Raw genomic sequence first — 21,836 nt, 5'->3', positions numbered from 1 at the left:
CAGAGATGTCATTAGGAATTTAAGAGATAATCAGAAATCAAAGGAACAAAAAAGGTAACTAACATTTGAGAGACATGTCATTGTAACTATGAGAGGGACACCTATATATAGTGGGCTTTAACATCTCAACAACTAACTAAAAAAGAAGAGTCCTAGGATATGGAGGGCAATTTGGAAATCTGCTGTCTTTCCTTAAGATGGGTAAGCATAACTGAAGTGATGGTTCAGAGAGAAAAGAATTTGGTAAGAATCTAGTTAAAATAATTATATAATTTAGGGTTGAAAATGGATTGTTAATGCCATAATAGATGGATTATAAATATTGGGGCATTCTGTACAGAGGTATTCACTTTGGCCTCGCAAATTATAGGACACAGACATGAACTATTCGAGTATTTCATGCAAATTATTTGGATTCTTGCATCCAAAATGCAAAGAAAATTATTGAGGGAAGGAATTTAGGACCCTTGCATCTAGGAAGTAGCAGAACAGGGGTTGGATGATTGTTGCCTCCAGGTGGATTCCTTTATCGATACTCTGATTAGGTCAGTCCAAGGATGGGTGGTTAACATGATAGACTAATATGAGAGATGAGATTTCAAATCTCTTAAATGTACAAACTATTTTTTAGATGTCAAGAGCTGAATCTGACAGGTTGACTTTCAAGCCTGAGACTAGAAAAATGCAGACCCTAAAACAACAATTTAAAGGCATAGGCACTAAAAGGAGAATTAGTAGACCTGAAAAATAAGTGGATAATGAAGCACAAGAGGAGACTAAAAGAAGGTTGTCATTTTGCTATGATGAACAGAGGGGTTCTCTCCCCAAAAACTATTATGAAAGGGTGGAATCAGCATAGCCTACTAATGGAATGAGAGGCCAGCCTAATGAAGAGCAAGAGGAGAAATTCAACATTTAGCTAAGAAACACTCCTCTATTACCAGGGAGGCAGCCCTGCCTCTGAGAACAAGATCATGGATCACACAATACTGGAATGAACTATATAGCATACTCTACATATCCTAAAGAAAGGAGAGAACTGGCTCTTAATTAGTAATGTTGGATTCTGGCTGTTTCTAGGCACAACTGTTTTGCTTAGCCTACAGGTTGTTTGGTAGCTAGTCTTAAAGAGGAACTGTAAGTACAGAATATTTCACTAGTTGGGATTTGACCAATATAGCCCTTCCTATAGGTCCATGTCCTGGCTACAGCAGGGCTAGTTTTGAAATTGGCCCCACATAGGAGGCGACTAGTTGGTTCAGTGGATTGAGAACCCGGCCTAGAAATTTGACCTCAGATATTTCCTAGCTCACTTAACTCCCATCGCCTATCCCTTACCATTTTTCTGCCTTGGAACCAATATACAATATTGTTTCTAAGATAGAAGGTAAAGGTTAAAAAAAAAAAAAGAAAATAAATTGGCCCCAAATAAATAAGCCTTCCCCCCCTCTCCAATGCCCAAGATGGGAAGAAGTTTCTGAAGAGGTAGTATGGCATAATCAATAAAATATGGAGTTTGTAAGTCACAAAGACTTGAATCTGAATTTCCAACCCTGATACTTATTAGGTGATATGATGATGAGTGAGGATAAAAAGCACACCTCAGCTTTCTCATCTGTAAAATGATGAAACCCGATAACTATAGTACTACTTTGCAAAGTTATCAAACTAAACTATATAAAGCACTTTATAAACTTGAAAATACTATATAAATGTCAGCTGCCATTATTATGATCACTTCTATTGGAGTAATATATTATTCTATAGGTGTGTAGAAGGAAGGGGCATGGCATTATCAGCAGTGGCCAACACTCTGTCCAAACCCAAGGAAGTCACTTAACCTCTCTTAGCCTCAGTTTCCCAATCTGTAAAATGAGGATAATATCTGTGGTTCCTAATTTACATGGCTATTGTGAGGATTAAACACATATGCATGTAATATATACAAACTTCAAAAAGCTATATATTATGGTAAATATTATTAATACATATTTGAAGTGTTGTTATATAAAAAGAGCTGAGATGCTTGGGAGTAACTGGCTAGAGAAGCTGTAAGTAGTGGCTAAAGTCAAAAGGGGAGTGGCAAAAGAGGACTGGATAGGAGGAGGGTAAGTGACACTCAAATTTCCCAATCAACGACTATATTTGAACCTAGATCTTCCTGATCTCAAGCCAACCACTCATACAAGATTCTGCCGATGCCTTTCGTATTGGTCCGAAAACAAGCACTACATCATCCTCTCAGTCTGAGGTCTCATAAGCCTGATTGTAGCCTATGCTCAGTGGCATTTTTCCCCCAGTCAGACACCTATGTTATTTTCCTAATAGAGACATCTAATTTTTCAATATGTAGCTTATGTTCAGGTGCAGTCTGTATTTAGACCACAAAGATCTATTAACACTGCATGAGGCATACATGCCATTAGGTACTCAGAATGGAAAAAAAAAAGATGAACAAATAAGCCTCAGTTAAAGTTTTCTTAGACATTTCACACTTCTAATGATATAGTGCAACTGTTCAAATTGACTATAACATTCTGAGACAGAAAGTTAACAAACTGGAAGGTTAATTTTAGAAATAAACATTATTAGTAATCAAAGTACTCTTTTCTTAAAGTGAATGCTCATCATCTGAGGGTGAACCTTGGGCAGTAGAATAGTTCTGGGGCAATCTGTCTAACAGTCTTGTACTTGTGATTAACTGTCCACACACAGGGCTCTGCTCTACATTGTAACCAAGAACTCCAGTGCTAGATAATCTTCCTTGAAATATTCTCCCACCAGGTCAGCCTATTTTTCAGAAGAAGTGATGTGCTGTCCTCCACAAGCATCTAGTCGTAACCAAGCCTCTCATAACCACTGATGATGCAGAACAGGAGAGCTTCCATTCATTCCATTCTTTTCTTTACAGTGAAGACAAAAATTAAAGACAAGGCTAAGAACATACATTGACATGATATTTTATAGGTTATGAGGTATCTTTCTTCCAACATCCCTCTAAGTTCATATTTCCATTTTTTCAGATGAGGCTTGGAAGTTCAGGCCTTTAAGTGATTTAATTGCTCACTGTCATTTAATAGTGGGCCCACTTAGAAAAGTCATTCTTTTCAATGGCAGTATGCTTGGGCCCAACCTTTGCAACTACGTATATATAAAATCACAGGATTTAGTGCTAAGAGAGACCATTCATGAGTCTCTAGTATAGCTGTACAACAAGGTTAAAAATAAGCACAGGAGTCTGAGTAGCTTCATGGGTTTTAATCCTGGCTATTGCCAATTCCTTGCCTAAGCAATCTAAGGCAAGCCACTAATTATAAAAATGATAACAATAATAAAAATTTAAGAATGCTTTAATAGATGTATATAAAATATGCATAATATCTAAGATACGTAAAAAAACTTTCAGAGTATAGAACCCTAGCATGTCAGGACAACAGGAAACATTTAAAATATTCATTTTAATTTGACTAAAAAATTAAATAATAATTTCTTCACACTAAGATACTTTCTGGACTTTTCCCTTTAGAAAATAGTATAGAACCAAAGCTATGGCCTTTCTTAGAGAAGTGGATTACTGGTGAAATACAGCTGTAATCTAGATAAGATTGTTGTTTCTCCAACCACCTGGAGCCTTGACCCATTTATGGATTGTATTCTGTTTTGCATTCAGGTTTAAGATACTGATAGAAAGGAGGAAAAAATTCCATACAATATCCTCAAGGGGAGTGATCCAATTGTATATGATTATTCCAGAATGTTAACTCCAACTGTATTTTAACAAGTGATTATTCTAGAATGTTAATTCTAATTGTATTTCCTTGTTCAAGATTCCTATAAACATTATTTCAAATTTTATTGGAGTAGAGACATGTTACAGAAGTGACGTGGATATAGATAAAGTTAAATTAAATTAAAAATTGTTTCTGGAAGGCTTGTGCCTAAAACACAGAGTACAGCATTAATATTTTTTCTTCCACAAACATTGTTTGCTCCTGGAATGTTCTAAGCTTTCAGCAAGCCTACAGAAGATGAGCGTATATATCCCAATTACATATGTTAACATTACATATATATATATATATATATATGTACACACATATATATATACACACACACACATATAGTATAAAAGTTATATATATATATGCCAATTATTTTATTCAACTACAAAAAGCAGCTGTTTTATCAATGTGGGTAGGCGGCCATAAAATATTAAATATAAAAGAATAATAAAAGCAGGGTAATGACTTTTCTCGACTACTTCACTCTGACCTCACTGAAAAAAATCAGAGCATGTTTTCTCAATGAAGGATGGAAGAAACAAGAAAGAGAAGATATCCTGAACCTAAAATAAAACTGAATGTGATATGAAAAATCTGCAATACATTAAAAAAGAAAAACAGAAAAACAGTGAGGTGATTATGTTGTTATGAATAAAAATAATAAGCTTCCCAAAGTCCAATCCATCACACATGGCAATGAGGGACAGGCAAAAGCATCAGCTAGAGTAATGTACCGCAAAAATTTGATATGCCCTAAAATTACTAACGTCATTGTGAAGCTCTTCCAAGAACCCTGAAACATTGGCTGATATTTATATCTGGTGACATCACTGACTGGGTTAGCACTCCAATTAGTATAGTGCAACTGACAACTAAGTGTTAAAGAAATAGTGGCATATATTGCAGGATGCTATTACTCAAAATCATGGCAGTAAGCTCAAAGGAAAAGAAAACAGAACTGATGTTCCTTTATGTTCTGGTATCACAACAGGATGAGGCAGACTAGACCAAATCAGAAAGACCAATACTCTTTACCTGATAGAAATGCTTTGGTGCAAAATAGAGCTAATCACTTAAGTGAGCTAATCACAAGTGCTCATGAGATGTTTTGACACAGATATTTTCATCATACACTTGGACTATATCATAACAGAACTGAAGACAATCTACCAGTTATAGGCAAAGGTACCATATTGCTTTTCTATCAATAGTTCTGTCAAGGACAGCAATCTTAAAGAATAATTCATCCCTAAACCGAGATTAGAAAAGGAGATAATATTGAAGGGTTATTAAAATAAGAAAGAAAACTTGAAGAACCTGAGATAAATTTAAAATCTTCACTTTTAACACAAATCACAAGTATCATACCTACTAAACAATACTAATAACCTCAAATAATTTTGAAAAAAGAATGGACATAGTTAGACTGGAATTTCAAAAAAGTTCTTTTTAAGTTTGATGATATAAACTCAACTAATAGACAAATCTTACTAAAACAGAGTAATTCAAAATGGCTGGGATTTTCTATAACCATCAGAAATAAACAAGTTCTCCCACCATATTTGACAAGATGTATAAAAACATTCCAGGACCTGCACTTAACAGTATATATGGCAATCATTGCCATAATAAGAACCATAAAAGGAAAGGTCAAGCTGAGAAGGAATACCACAAAGGATAGGTGTCAAATATCTTAAATGACTTAAGAGGGATCTTGAAGATATACAAAAAGGCACTGCAAGATTATATCAATATCTAGCTGATACACAAAGCAGAAAATCTGAATGCAACTATAAGCAACAAAAGAATCAGTATGGATTTCAGAATGAAATTCTCAATTGGAATTCAGAAGAAAATGGAATTCCAAAATCCAAGGACTAACAGAAAGTCTAGATTTCCTTAATCAGCACTTGAAAGAATAAGTAAAAAACAGTTAAGACAATAGCAGTCAAAGTAGGTCAAACAACAAAATAATTCAATACAAATCAAAAACTTCATAATAGAGACAATGAGAAGCAAAGAAATCAAAGAGAATTTCTGAAGATAGAAAATGTAGGAAAACGTTGGTCATCTATATTGTTGCAAGCCCAGTAGAACAAAAATACAGATTTAAATCAAATGAGAAACAGAATTCTTAAGCAACAATAAAATAATGAATAGCAAATCACCATATCAATGGAGGTGACTTAAAGTTAGTCCTAAGAAACCAAAGTTGTTTCTCTGCAAAATTGGTAAGTGGCAGGTTCAGACAGTGTCCACAATTATTAGCATAAATATTTTACCAATTTCTTATTAGAAGTAAATGTGGCTGTGTGACCCTGGGCAAGTTATTTAACCCCCATTGCCTAGCCCTTACCACTCTTCTGCAATGGAAGCAATACACAATATTGATTCTAAGATGGAAGGTAAGGGTTTAAAAACAAGGAGGATACCTGGGTGACAGTATATTGAAAGTCAGGCCTAGAGATGTGAAATCTTGAGTTTGGATCTAACTCCAGACACTTCCCATTGCCTAACCAATACCATTCTTTGGCCTTGGAATCAATACATATTATTGATTCTAAGATGGATGGTATAAGTTTAAAAAAAAAAGTAAACTTGATCCAATTTTTCTTAACATGTATTCATCACATAACTACTACTCAAAAATTTATACAATGACTCCAAAAATATTTAGGTCAATTCCATATTTATGAACTTAATTCAAAGCACTGTCAGCTTGTACTAATGGGGAAAACCTACAAATGTTTTAAAGAAAACTGAAGAGCAAAAAGTATGCACCAAAAAGTCTAAAAGGGTGTAAAAAGTAGTAGTATCGGTAACTCAAGTAGAAATTTTGAGACACTAATGCATATGTAATTATCCCTGCCGCAGCATACTGAATTAAGCTTTAAAATGTCATGTTATCTATGTTTTGTTGTATTTTGGTTTTTATTAAATATTTTCCAATTACATTTTAGTCGCACACCTCTCTCTGTATGTCTGATACCTTTTGTGTAATGAGTTAATAATGATCAATTTAGGCATTTTGTATAATCTTTTACAGAAGGGATGAAAATATGGTTACAGAATAATATGTAAGTCAAGAGAACTTTTTTCACAAAGCTATTGGTAAGCCTATCACCCTCAGCTGCCTCTTACAGATCCAGTTGCTATAAATATAATTTCCACAGCTGTTGCTTGTGGAGGACTGTATGCCGGTGGACTTTGCCTAAGGAGTTATCTTTTAAAGAGCATATGCTCTTTCAGGATCTCAGAATCAGTGATTTCTCAGAATCAGTGATGCTTCAATGATCTATTACTTCACTGGTATAGATACTTCCTTCCAAAGACACAAATTATAATCTCTCTACAATTAAATATAAGGTCTTCATAAGTCATATCTGAAAAATCCATTCTAAGGCAAATCTGGTGATGACTCTATTTAGCAAGACCAGTCTTCAAGTGACAGTGTTCATTGTTGGGCCTATCTACTCAAAGTCTTTTTGGTTTGGGCACAACTTCCAAAACCTGCATTTCACTGGCATACCCTTTCAAGGCCCCAAGGTCATAAAAGTAGATTAGTAGATAAGAAGTAATTGAACTCAATAAATTGAGTGTTCAATAAACAAACTGCTCCAAAGCACTAATAAGAGAAATTCAAACCAGAACAACTTTACATCTTGTAAATTATGAAGATGTCAAAAATGGAACTAGTTAATGAAGGAGTAACTGTGGAATGACAGGCATACAAATACACTGTTGATAGAACTGTAAGTTAGTCCAATTTCTCTGGAAAGAACTGTGGAATTATGCTACAAAAACGATTATACTGTTCATACCCTTTAAACCAGAGGTTCTCACTATTGATATATATTCAAATGTCAAAGAAAGAAAGGACCTAAAATGCATCAAAATATTTTTTAACTCAAAGAACTGGAAACATAATAGAAAGGCATCAGTTGCATGTCACTCTCTCTGCTGCACTCTATAATCCAACCAGACCTGCACCTGCCTCCTCCTCTCACAACCAGCACTCCATTTCTCTGCAGTAGCTGTCCCACTTGCATACAACACCCCAGCCCCCTCCTCACAGAACCCTTCGCTTCCTTCATGATGAAGTTCAAGCCCAGCCTTCTCCAGGAAATCTTCCTGATCTTCCCAGAGCTCTTTGCCTTGTATTTCACAATCTTGTATTTATTCCCATTATATTTATTCTATGTATACTTTTAGAAGTATTTCTCTCTCCCACTAGTGTGTATGCTTCTTGAGAACAAGGATTTCCTCATTTGTGGCATTCATATTCCTAATACTTAACACAGTCCCTTGCACATAATAATAGTAGGAACTTAATAAATGCTGCTGATTGGGAAATAAACAAGTTATAGTACATATGAATTGGGTTATCATTGAATCATATGTATTATATTAAATATGAGAAATTATGGAAGCAAAGGAAGATTTATATGAACTGATATGAATGAAATAAGCAGAACCATGAAATCAACACACCAAATAACTACAATAATGTAAATGAAAAGAATGGCAATAAAAATTATTTAATTATAATGATTAAGCTTGGCCCCAAAGAAATAAGAGAATGTGCTTTCCTTTCTTTTTTTTTTTCTGGTGTGAGGCTAATATTTTTGGAACTTGGCAACTAATATTGGGTCTGGTTGATATGCCATGTTGCTTTATAAATCTACTTCTGTTTTCACTTTCTTTTTAAAAATTTTTTGTTATAAGGGATGGAAATGGATGAGAAATATATTTTAAATGGAAGCACAGAAAGACTTAGATAAGTGGATAATGAGAGAAGTAATCAGAACTGGGAAAATAATACAAACAAAAATTATAACAATACAATGGAAAGAATAGGAAACAGAGTAGGTTTCACCCTTTCCTGTTTCCTTCACTGTAAAAGATTAGGAAGCAGAAAGCAAATATAGAGTGGCTTCACAGTGCAGGGAAGGGAAGTCAAGTAAAGGTGTCAGCTGGCCTTTATGGGTGGGGATGTTCCAGCCCACCTGGGCATAGCTCAGAACCTTCACTCTTGTCTCACAGCACTGTCTCCTCAATTCTCAGCATTTTCACAAGCTTAGGTTCTTGACTCTGCACTGAGTAATAGGGACAGGAGAAAAGCATCCAGGGCATCACTCTAACCACATCCTCCTCACTCCTCAGTTTCTTCCCTCTCCTCTGCTGGCTCAGTCAAGAGAAATTCTTCATGTTCTTATATTTCTCAGTGTCCTCTTCCAACCCAAGTTCAATTATCATGGATCCTTGTAAACTCTAGGTTAAAAAAGGTCTACTGCACTTAAAAGCCTTTCCTGCATATAGCTGGGTCATGAAGGGATATATTTATAACTTCTGCCAACAAAGTATACTACAATCCACCTCTCAATTCCATGTCTGCAAAGGTCACTCATTCCCAGATATCCTCCCCTATAATCCCTGGCTCAATCAATGCATAACCCTTCCTCTCAGGGTTTACACCTTCTCCAAACTGGAATCATTCCCTTCTCTAGCATTTACTTCTAGTTCAGGGAACTTCCAGTATCTAATCAGAACCCCACAATGGTAGTTCACTAGTTATTAACATATCTTTCTCCTCCCCATTATGAGAATCGAATGCTTTCTTTTCAAAGGCCAACCTATCTGTCCTTCCCACCTTCACTACTTCCTCTAGACCAGGGGTCGGCAACATATGGCTCTCGAGCCATATTTGGCTCTTTTGGGGGCCAGATATGGCTCTTTCTGCAGGAGCCATAAAGTCCATTTTTTTTCAGGTACTGTTACAGGAGTGCGCACTGTGAGCACTGTACGGCTCTCACGAAATTACATTTAAAAAATGTGGCGTTTATGGTTCTCACAGCCAAAAAAGTTGCTGACTCCTGCTCTAGACTCACAACAGTTTTCATTACTCCCTGCACCTATCCCCCTCCCCCATTCAAATGTGTCAAAAAAAAAAAACCAGAGAAGTTTATGGGTATGAATTAAAAAACAAAGCTATTAGGCACATATAAAACGTGAGCAATAAACAAGAGATAAGAAATCATTCTATGTCCCTTAGGTTAAGAACAAGTCAAGTTGCTAAATGTTACAGAGACATGAAATGCCAAAAGGAAAGAGAACTAAAGCTTTGTTAACAAGACACACACAAAAGTCACAAATAAGCAAAAACAAATACAAGGAGCATATATCTCATTAACATAACTTCTAGTCACAGTTTTAAACATTTCATATTGTTCCAGGAAATTGTGATTCATCCACTCCAGATGAAGAACTGAGCTCAGCACCTTTGTCATTTATAATCTTAAGAGAGTTGCCTAGGACACTAAAAGGGTAAGTGACTTGCCCAGCTTCACAGAGCCAATACTTCTCTTTATGGATTTGTTGTTACCCTTATAATTTAAGCCAAGAACTTAGCCCCAATTTCCTTTTTAAAAATAACCAAATCGTTAGGAACACTTCCTGAGTAGGAGAAATCTAAGATACAATGGGATATTATTAAACAAAGCCACTTTTATGCTGTCTGGTACCCAAATGTCACAGCAGTAACATTTATCCCTGCCATAAGCATTGCTATGGAAAATATTCCCTATGAGACCAGAAAGTGCTTAAATGAAATTTTGCAACTTCTCAGTTTTCAGACATTTGGCACCTCTCCCAAAGAGCTCTTCACCCTCATCTCCTTTTTCACAGGAGACTTAATGGCAGGAACATTCAGCTGCATTCCATCTGCAATCAGCTATGATCTCTGTAAGCAATCCAGGCCTCCTGCCAACATAGCAAGATCTTAATGCAGTTAACACATGGGACTTGAGTTGGACTTCGAGGTTCAAAATATATACTTTCCCAATTGCTAAGTACCTGGTTTTATAATCAGAAAACATTTTTAAAATGGAAACCCATTCACTCAAAGATCTTCTACTACTTTAAAAGCATTATTCCATTTACCATTAGCCAAACAGCCTAAGGAATTGCTATCTAGGACACAGCACATATGCAAACAGAAAATGCTAAGAAGCATTTTAGGGGTGAGGTGGCTGGAGCATTGGACTTGAAATCAAGGAGACTCTAATTCATATTCATATTCAAAAGCTGTGTGATCCTGGAAAATAGATTAAAGAGAGAAATTCTGAGAATCATTTAACTATCTGAAAGCAAAGGTAAAAAAAAAGAGTCTAAATATCATATTTCAAGAAATCTTGAAAGAAATCTACTCAGATTTCTTACAAGCAAAAGGCAAAATAATAATAAAATAAACCTCAAACTGAAAACTCCCAGGAATGTATTAACCAAAATCTAGAGCTTTTAAGTCAAAGAAAAAATATATTGTAGGTAGCCAAATAGAAACTACAACCAGGATCAGAAAAGATGTAGCAGCTGCCACTATGAAGAGGAGAGTATGAAATACAATATTCCAAAAGACAAAAGATAAAGGCTGACAACAGGGAATAGCTGAGCTAGTAAAAAGGAGCACAATCCTGTAGGGAGTGGGAGGAATGTACCTTTAAGGAAATTGAGGATTTCCAAGCATTCCTGACAAAAAAGGCCAGAGCTGAGTTGATATAGAAATGGAAACACAGAAGACTTTGGAGAAACATAAAAAGGTACACACATCTGATTAACTAGAAGAGACTAGGTGAGGAGAAATTATTTACATGCTAAAATGAGGAGAAGAAACAAGTATTCCTTCAAAACCCTAATATCTTAAAGAATCATTGAAAAAGTTAAATAAGAAAGAGGAACTAGGGGTGTTTTGTTTCATTTTAATGGTCAAAAGAGAAAAAGGAAGTGGGAGAGATAGAACTCTATAGTGAAGAGGAAAGAAGGAGGAAGGGAATTCATTATCCCATCCTACCTAATTAGTGTGCATGAGATGAAGAGTATATAAACATGGGGAAAGGGACAGAAGAAATGGATATTCCACAAACATCACTGTCATCTGAACCAGACTAAGAAAAGTTGAACATACTCTCTCACACACACAGAGAAACCAAGAAAAACATAAAACTCAAGAGAGACAGGGAAAAGGCTGTTAAAGAGGGCAAGTTCAAAAGAAAATAGTCATAAATAAAACAAACTCAGAATGGGGAAGATGGTGACAGACAGAGTTTCTCATTGGGGTTTAAGGCAAGGGGAAGAGAAGAGGAGCAATGAAATAGAAATAGATCAATGTATAGAGCAAACATGTTAGGTAAACTCCTCTTTCCTGCTTTCTTCTTTGTAAAAAGTGAGTGGTGACTAAGAAAAAGCACAAGAGGACAAGACAGAAGAAAATATACAATTAACAATCATAACTGGGCATATGAACACCCCTATAAAACAGAAAAGGGAAACAGAATGGATTAGAGTAGAATTCAAAAGTAGGTTGTTTAAAAAGAACATACTTACAAAGATCTACAGACAGTTTAAAATGAAAAACTGAAGCAGAACTGCTTCAAGTACATTCAAAACAGAGGGATAGTAACCATGATTTTAGATGTTACATTAAAAATAGATAAGAGATAAGTAGGAAAACTACATTATGCTTAAAGGCACCACAAATACTGAATCAACATCAATATTTAATATATGCACCAAAAAGCATAGCATTTATATACATTTTTAAAGTGTTGAGCTAATTTCAGAGAGAAACAGATAGTAAAGCTATAAAAGTAACATACCTCAATGTACTCCTTTCAGATCTAGACAAATCTAATAATCAGACTAACAAGAAAGAAGCTAAGGATCTGATTAAAACTTTTTAAAAAATTAAAAATGATAGATCTCTGGAAACTTTTAGAAATTAAGCATGTATTAACATAGAAAAACCTCACAAATGCAGAAAAGGAGAAAAACTATACTGGACACAAGGTAATTAAAGCTACATTCCATAAAGGGATTTTGAAAAAAAATTAAAGCATAATTGGAAATTAAATAAAGAATTAGTGGATCAAAGGAAAAATTATGGAAACCATAGAAAATTTCATCAAAGAAAATTACAATATTTGAGACAACATTTATGGGATGTAGCTAGACCAGTCCTCAGGAAAAGAATTTATTATCTCTAAATACTCTCATCAACAAAAGAAAGAACAAATCAGTAACTTGGACATGCAACTAAAAATTTAGAAAAATAACAAATTAAAAACACCTAAATAATCATGAAAGTAGAAAATTTGAAAAGCAAAGAGATCAATTAAATCGAAAGTAAAATCACCATTGAGTTGATTTTTTAAATTAGAAGCTATTTTTAAAAAACTAATAAGATGCTAAAAAATAAAGCAAAAAATAAAATGTTAAAAAAATTTAAAAACCTAATAAAATAGATATACAGGAGCTTTAATTAAAAAATAACAAAAAAGGAGGTGAAGCCATGATGGCAGCTTAGTAGCAGAGAAAGCTGAAACCACTCTGGCAATCCTTACAAGCCAATCTTTTAAAAGTGCCTCAAAACAACAGGAGTCAGAAACCAACAGCAATATGGAGTGAGGGAGCTCTCTCACTAAACACAACTTGAAAGGTAGGCAGAGAGAGAGAGTTGATTTTCAAGCAAAACTGCTAGTCAACCATCACCCCCACCTACTGCACCAGGTCCTGCAACTGGGCACAGACCAACTTCGGGATCCCAGGACGGGACTAGACCAACAAAAGAGCACCTCAGGTCCACCCCTTGAAGTCCCAGACCCTGTCACCAGCCCATAGTAAAGCCCAGAAGTCCATAGCACTGGGACCTTTCAAGCCTGCACTGCTGCAGTGAAGACCTAACCCTAGGACAAAATAGCTCCAATTCAGTAGGGAACAGTGAGATTCAAGCAACTGCATGTAAAACTTCAAAGAAAAATGGAAATAGGTCTGAAGCATTAGAAGAACTCAAAAAATAAAAAAATCAAATAAGACAGGTCAAAGAGAAATGGGAAAAAAGAAATGAAAGTAATGCAAAAAGAAAATAACAGCCTAAAAAGCAAAATTGGTCAACTGGAAAAAGAGGTACAAAAATCCAATGAAGAAAAGTTTCTTAAAAAACAGAAATGGCCAACTGGAAAAAGGGGCAAAAAAAAATCCAATGTAGAAAAGAGTTCCATGAAAAGTAGAATGGACCAGATAGAAAAGGAGGATCAAAAAGTTGTGGAAGACTTATGAGAAAGAACACTACCCACATTTAGAGGAAAAATTGTGGGAATGGGAACACAGAAGAAAAACAACTGCTTGAACACATGGGTTGATGGGAATACGATTTGGGAAGTAGACTCTAAACGACCACTCCAGTGCAACTATCAATAATATGGAAATAAGTTTTGGTAAATGATACATATAAAACCCAGTGGAATTGTGCATTGGCTGCAGGGAGGATGGGGTGGTGGTGGTTTGTGGGGGAGGGAAAGAACATGAATCATGGAACCATGGAAAGATACTCTAAAAAATAAAAAATAAATTTTAAAAAGTTGTGGAAAAAATTTGATCTTTAAAAATTAGAACTGGACAAATAAAAGTAACAAAAAAAAATTTTTATTAGACTTGTTTACTCTAATTAAAGCTATCCTTTCTTCTTCCTCCACATATGGGTTGTCTTAACCTTGATTTGTTTCACAACTACATTTCCCAATGACTTATCCAGCTCATGTTTTATGTTTATCATCTAAAGGCAGAGCCAGGGGCAGCTAGATGTCTCAGTGGATTGAGAGTCAGGTCCAGAGATGGGAGGTCCTTGGTTCAAATCTTGCCTCAAACACTTCCTAGCTGTGTGACCCTGGGCAAGTCATTTAACCTCCATTGCCTAGCCCTTATCACTCTTCTGCCTTGGAACTAATACAGAGTATTAATTCCAAGATGGAAGGTAAGGGTTTAAAAGAAAATTAAAGGCAGAGCCTTAATTAAGAATAACAGTTATTACCCACTGACACAGTAATGAATAATAATGGTGACACATCTTATTTTCTCTCTAAGCCATTTTATTCCTATGACAGAATATCTAAAAAATAGGGGAGTGAAGAGTAATGGATCCAGAGAATACATTCTTCATTGGCAAAATTTAGTCAATGGACTGTGTGACATCTCAAGTTACTTCTAGTACTAAATCCTCTGAGCCAAATGATCCTAAAAACAAAGGAAAAGTAAGCACACACACAAAAACAACTTTGAGTTAAAAAAAAGAAAGAAAGAGAAATCTAAATAATCATACAATGACAGATCTAGAACTGGAAGGGTTCATGGAGATCATTGAATCCAAACCCTTCATTTTACCGATGAGGAAAATGAGACCAGAGAAGTTAAGTGACTTGCCCCAAATCGCAGTGGTAAAAAGGCCCCAGAATTAGAACTCAAAATCCTGTAACTTCCCAAGTTAAGAACACTTTCTGCTGCACCACGCTGGAGAGTATAAACTCAAATATCAACACAAGGATTAAAATATTGGAAAACTCGAGATTACCCCACTAGCAGAGACAAAGAAGATTAAGAAAATTAAGTTGGTTTTGAAAGCTCACAAGGTTAAAAATCAGTGCTACAGACTACCTGGAGAAAAGGAGGAGGAGGGAATAGATTTTAAAAAAATATATTCAGGACAAGAAGAAAAAGATAAGCATGCTGACTGAAGATTGTATAACACTAAAAAATAGAAGGCTGAATCACAACTCTTATTTTGCTTCCACTTTCAGTAAGGAAGCATGATTTTAAAATATGAAAAGAATAGAATAATTAAGTGAAAATTACAAATAAAAGGCCCAACACAATATATCTGAAATAAAAATTTTTTTAGAAAAATTTGGATAAGGTTTTTTCCAAGCATGCTTTAGAGGAGGGGGAAGAAATGGAAGTGGGAGGAAAGTAGGAGAAAAGAATGTTGATAATTATGCTTTGGTCACTGACTCATAAGATTTCATGTTAAGTTCAAATAAAGCAGAAACAGAATATAAAAATAATGAAGAATGTTTGTTAGATGAAAATGAAACACCTGTCTCATTTTTACAACTTAAGGCTATCAGATATGGAGTTCAAATTCCAGCTCATAAAAAGGATGCAAATTATCAAAACTGAATTCACTTTCCTTGCTGACCTTTGTAGTTACAAATGACTTTCTATCTATTGTTTTATTTTTCTTTAAAACTTTACATTCTGTCTTAGAAATCAAGACTAAGTATCAGTTCCAGGGCTAGTGGTAAGGGCTAGAAAACTGAGGTTAAGTGGCTTGCCCAGAATCGCAAAGGAAGGAAGTATCTGAGGTCAGATTTGAAACCAGGACCTCCCATTTCCAGGCTTGACACTCTATTCACAGAGCTACCTAGCTGTCCCTAACTTTCCATCTATTGTAATCACTAATAGTAATCATTAATAGTAAAACCCTTAATGAGTTGGCTTTGGATTTTCAACTTCAATAAAAGCTGATTTCCATGTTGCACATTCCAAGAGAATTTAAATTTTTTAAAACTTAGGTTAAAAAGGTGCAATTCTAGCAATTGATCCTGGAAAAGAAATGCATACACCTATTTACCCAATAGAAAAGAGGCCAAGTGATATAAAGAAACAATTCTTCTTTAGAAGATAAATTGTGAACTATAAATGATATGAAAACATGTTTTAAATTACTATTAGTAAGCAAAATGCAAATTAAAACAATTATGACAAAGATGACCAAAAAAATTCAACCGTTAAAAAGTCAGAAAAGCACTCTTTTGCAAAATGACCTAGTTCTTCTGGATTCCAAATCAGAAATATACAAGAAAAGTGACTCAATTGTCCATATTTTTTGACACTTTATCCTCACTACTAACCTCGAGGAAATCAAAGAGAGAAAAAAAGCATTAACTAGGTAACAAAATATTAATAGCAGCACACTTTGAAGGAGTAAAGAAACAGAAACAAAGTGTTCACCAGTTGAGCAATGGTTAAAAATAGCTCATATTGTAATGGAGAAGACAAGTATGTAAGGCTTCACTGGCAAGTCCAATAGAAAGATCCCATGCTCCTTTGAGTCTAGGAGCAAAATAGACGGTAATCCATCTTCTTTTAAACATTTTCAATGATAAAATCCTATCTGTTTCTGATGTTAAGCCATTTGTCAGTGCCAAGAGCTTTTAAGTCAAGAATTTTCTTTTCTGGACCTTCAGAAGCAGGATCTATTTATTGAGTAGGCCAATCGGGTTGCCAAGAGGCTGATGACTGTGGGGGCAGGGCTGGAAACAGGCACAGTGCCATAGAAAGCAATGCCCTTTGGGGATCTCTACCTACAAGTAGCAGTTGATAACAGCTAGTATCAGTAGTGACAGGGGAGGTCTAAGATGATCATGGAAAATTAACCATAGGAAATGATGAATGTGAAGAAGTTAGAGAAGAGTGAAAATATTTGTATGAACTGATAGAGAGTGAAATAAGAACAAAAACAGAACTAACAGAACTACACAGTGACTACGACAATATGAAGAAGTCACTGTCAGTCAACAAGTATTTATTTAGCAGCTACTATGTGCTAAGGCATTGTGTTAAACTGGAGATATAAAGAAAAGCAAAAAAACAGGCCCTGCTCTCAAGGAGCTCATAGTCTAATTGAGAAGAATACAAACAGTTATGTACAAATAAAATATATGCAGAATAAATATGAAGGTAAAATAAAATAAAAGGAAAAACTAAGATTAAGGATGCCTGGGAAATACTTCTTGCAGAAAGCAGAACACTAGCTGAGACTTAAAGCAAGAGAGAGGGGGCTGGGGCTGGTGGGGAAAAGAGGTAAAGGAATCTAAGTACGGGGGGCAGTCAGTTAAAATAATCATCGTAAAGAGATGACATGTCAAGTTGGAGGAACAGCAAAGAAGCTAAAGTCACTGGATCCCAGAGTACACTGGAAGCATGAGAAGACTGGAAAGACTGGAAGGGTTTAAGATATGAAGGACCTTAAAAGCTGAATAAAGGATTTTATAGTTGATTTTGGCTACAGTTTATTGAATAATTAGGTCACATGGTCAGACCCATACTTTAAGAAGATCCATTTGAAGTTGACTGGAGGATGGGCTTAAGTGGGAAGGGATTTTGAGGCAGGGAAACCCCAACCAACAGGCATGAGAGGTGATAAAGATGGGCATCAGGAAGGTGGCAATGTCAGAGTAAAGAAGATATATAAGAGGTTACAAGGGAGAAATGATAGGACTTTACAAGTGACTGGGCATAAAGGTGAAAATGACTGAGGAGTCAGCCAGATCCAGAAGAATCAATCAGACAGTCTTTAAGTATTTATTAAGTGTCTACTATATGCCAGGAACTGTGCAAAGCAAGAGACAATCCTTGTCCCCAAGGAGCCCATGGTCTAATGGGTGAAGCAACAGGGCACAAGCCATAAACAAGGTAAAATAGGAACTATTTTTAAAAGGCAAGGGCATGAGAACTGAGAAACAGAAAAGGCTTCCTGAAGAAGATGGGATTTTAGCTGGGCATTAAAGGAAGTCAGGAATGGCAAGAAGCAGAAATAAGGAAGAAGGCATGGGAGACTACAGAGGAAATGCTTCTAAGTGGGACATGGAGTATCTTGTATGTGAAACAGCAGAGGGTCAGAATTAAAAAGGTGTCAAGAATTTTGAAGGACTTAGGGCAAAGGATATCTATCCACCTCAGAGAAAGAATTGGAATCAGAATGCAGATAAAAGCATATGATTTTTCAATTTATTGGGGTTTATGATTTGGGGTTTGGGTTTTATAAGATTACTCACTTGCAAAAATGAATGATATGGAGATATGTTTTGCATGATAATACATGTATAACCCAGATTGATTTGCCTGCCAGCACCAGGAGGGGAAAGGAAAGGGAGGGAGGGAGATAAGTTCAATCATATAACTTGGGAAAACTTGTGTAGAAATTTGTTATTGTGTGTAATTGGTAAAATATATACATATATTTTAAAATTTTGTAAAGGTTTCAGGAAATAAGATAGCAAAGATGACACCTAAGTAGCAAGCCTAATTGCCTGAGAGGACAGCGATACTCTTGATAGTAACAGACAAGTGAGAAATGAAGGGAGAATTTTAGGGGAAAGATAACGAGTTCTGTTTTAGACATGTTGGATTTAAGACATCTACAAGATATCTAGTTCTAAATATTCAGTGGATAGTTGGAGACATTCAGTAAAAGGTGAACTTCTTTCAATAGTGCTTAAACTAGTGACATCTTTCTGTTCTGTTAGGAAACTTCATGGAGTTGTGAGGTTCTCTTTTTAAGAGAAGGTTAAAGATGATGACTATTCTACTGTTCTTATTGTTATTATATATACACTTGCCAGCTGACCCAGAGCAAGTAGTAATTCATTCCTGAATGTGGGAAAGGCACTAAATTTTCAGCATTTAATTTCATCATATTTCTTTGTAGAAAATAAACTAGGAAAAAAAGATAATCAACAAGCATTCATCAAGTGGTGGGACACAAAGAAAAACCGAAAAGCAATCTCTGCCCTCAAAAAGCTTAAATTCTAATTCAAGAGGCAACATGTCTCCCCATATATAGGCCATATATGTATATGCATGTATCTGTGTACATGTGTACTCTATATGCCTGTCACATTGTGTGTATGTGAGTGTGTACATGAATCAAATACAGAATAAGTGGAAGGTACCCTGAGAGAGAAAAACACTAGAAGCAAAGGGAGGAGGAGACCAGAAAGGATTCCGGGAGAATATGGATTTTGCTCATTCTTAAAGGAAGCCAGGGGTTCTACAAAGCAGGTTAGGGGGTAAAGCATTCCAGGAAAAGGCTGAAGCATGAGACTGAAGTGCTGTGTGTGAGAAAGAACAGGGAGGTGAAGACAGCTGGACCATAGAAGACACCGAAGTGAGTAATGTGTATGAAAGACCACAAAGGTAAGAAGGAGCCAGGCTGTGAGCTTTCAATGATAAACAGAGAATTTTCTATTTGATCCTAAAGGCAGTAGGAAGCCAGCAGAGTTTACTGGGTGTCGGGGGTTGTGAGAAGGTTACATGGTCAGACACACACTTCGGAAAAATCACTTTGGCATCAAGATATAGGATAGATCAGAAGCATGAGAAACTCGAGGCAGGGAATCCAATTAGAAAACTACCGCAATAGTCTAGGAGAGAAGTCTTGAAATAGGGCAGCAGCAAAAGGGACTTTTGGGAGAGGAGTTACAAAACTTTGGAGAAAGCAGTTTCAATAAATGATGAAGAATGAAAGCCAGATTGTAGAGTTAAGAACAGAATGAGAGGAGATAACATGGAAGCACCAATTATTGTGGGCAGCCTTCTCAAGGAGTTTAGCCACAAATGGAAAGAGGAATATGAGGCAATAGCTGGTGACAAGGAAAGGATCAAGAGAAGGTTGTTTTGGGGGTTTTTTGAGACTGGCAGAATCCTGGGAGTGTATAGGCTGTATGGAAGGAGCTAGTGGGGAGAGATTGCAGATAAGTGAAAGTGACGATAGAGAAGACAATCTGTTAGAGAAGGAGGTATGGAATGAAATCAATTCATGTAGAGAAGTTGTCCTTGGCAAGGAGAAGGGTCACATTTTTGAGGTAAGACAAGGGTGAAAGGATAATGGCAGAAGACATTTGGGTAATGACATGAGTTAGAAGTGAAAAGAGAGTGCTTACAGTGAATGGTCTCAATTTTTTCAGCAAAATGAGGCAAGATTTTGAACTGAGAAGGTACAAGGAGGTACAAATATGTGAGATTTGAGATAGTAACAGGTAAATGCAAAAGTTAGATAGGTTTTTTTGGGGGGAAAACGATGAGTTCAGTCTGTTTTGGACAAGTTGAGTTTTACATATTTATAAGACATCCAGTTTTATATTTAAAATGGGTACACAGTGAGGCATGACAAACTCAGAAGTTAAGACTAAGGCTGAATAAATTACGTAGAGTTAATTGAACCCAAGAGAGCTTATAAAATTGCCAAATGAGAATACAGAGAAAAGAGACAGACTCTTGCGGGGGACACCCACTTTCAGTGGGTGAAACCTGAGTAAAGATCGAGCACAGAAAATTGAGACCCAGGAAGAGGACAAAGGTAAAGCAGAAATATAAAAACCCAGAAAAGGAAACAGAACAATCCGAAACAATGATGGACAATATCGAATTTGCCAAGAGAACAAGAAAGAGAAGTATTAAGACTAGGCCATTAGATGTAGCAATTAAGAGACCACTGGAAACAGTGAGGAGAACAGCTTCAGTTGATGATGAAGTCAGATACTGAACTGGAGAAAGCATAGGAGAGAATGAGAGGAGAGGAAGTAGAGGAACAGGGTGTAGATGACTTTTCAAAGGAGTTGAGCTGAAAAGGGGAGGAGATATATACTAGAGCAGTGGGTGTCAAACTCAAATAAAAGGGGTGAAGGGGACAGAACATGAAACCAAAATAAGAACTCCTGCAGGCAGTATTTGACTTAGAAAGCCAGATATTAATATTTTCATGTTCTATTACATTTTTATTTATTTTCTCAAATATTTTTAAATTGTATTTTATTCTGCTGGCCAGGGAAGCCTGCAGGTCATGTTTCATCCTCTGTACCAGATAATCAATAGGAATAGAAGTAATGAGAATTTTTTTAAAAATGAGAGAGATTGAGGCAGTTAGGTGGCTTAGTGGGTTGAGAGCTAGGCCCGGAGATAAGAGATCCTTGTTTCAAATCTGACCTTAGACACTTCCTAACTGTGACCCTGGGCAACTCACTTAACCCCCATTGCCTCACCCTTACCACTCTTCTGCCTTGGAACCAATACACAGTATTGATTCTAAGATGGAAGGTGAGAGTTTAAAAAAATAAAGATGGAGGAAACCTATGCATGTTTAACATGTTAGATAGATAACAGGTTAGAAACCAATAGATGGGGAGAGAGAATTTGATAATTCTGGTAAATTTTTAGAAGGCTATTACAAATAATAACTATATGGCCCTTTCCCCATCAGACATCATAAGGTACTTCTTTATACTCCTCTAATGAATTTATGTATCATGTTGTCATTACCTTATTGTCATTTGACCTTTCTAGTCTTATTTAGACAACATTATCTCTGAATCCCAGGCCTATGGACACAGTCAATATTTTAAAAAGTTTGTTGAGTTGAACTGCTGAACTCATAAAGTTACTATAGAG

General features: G+C 36.0%; 1 protein-coding gene across 1 annotated transcript in view; it reads right to left on the bottom strand.

The window, feature by feature from the left end:
* KIF1B (kinesin family member 1B) overlaps positions 1-21,836 on the bottom strand; it is a 184,349-nt gene that overhangs the window by 143,319 nt on the left and 19,194 nt on the right. The gene's annotated exons all lie outside the window — the stretch shown is intronic.

This window comes from Gracilinanus agilis, chromosome 3, assembly GCF_016433145.1.
Source record: "Gracilinanus agilis isolate LMUSP501 chromosome 3, AgileGrace, whole genome shotgun sequence".
NCBI lineage: Eukaryota > Metazoa > Chordata > Mammalia > Didelphimorphia > Didelphidae > Gracilinanus > Gracilinanus agilis.
The sequence above is the reverse complement of the archived record's forward strand: the minus strand, read 5'-3'. Positions and strand labels throughout refer to the sequence as shown.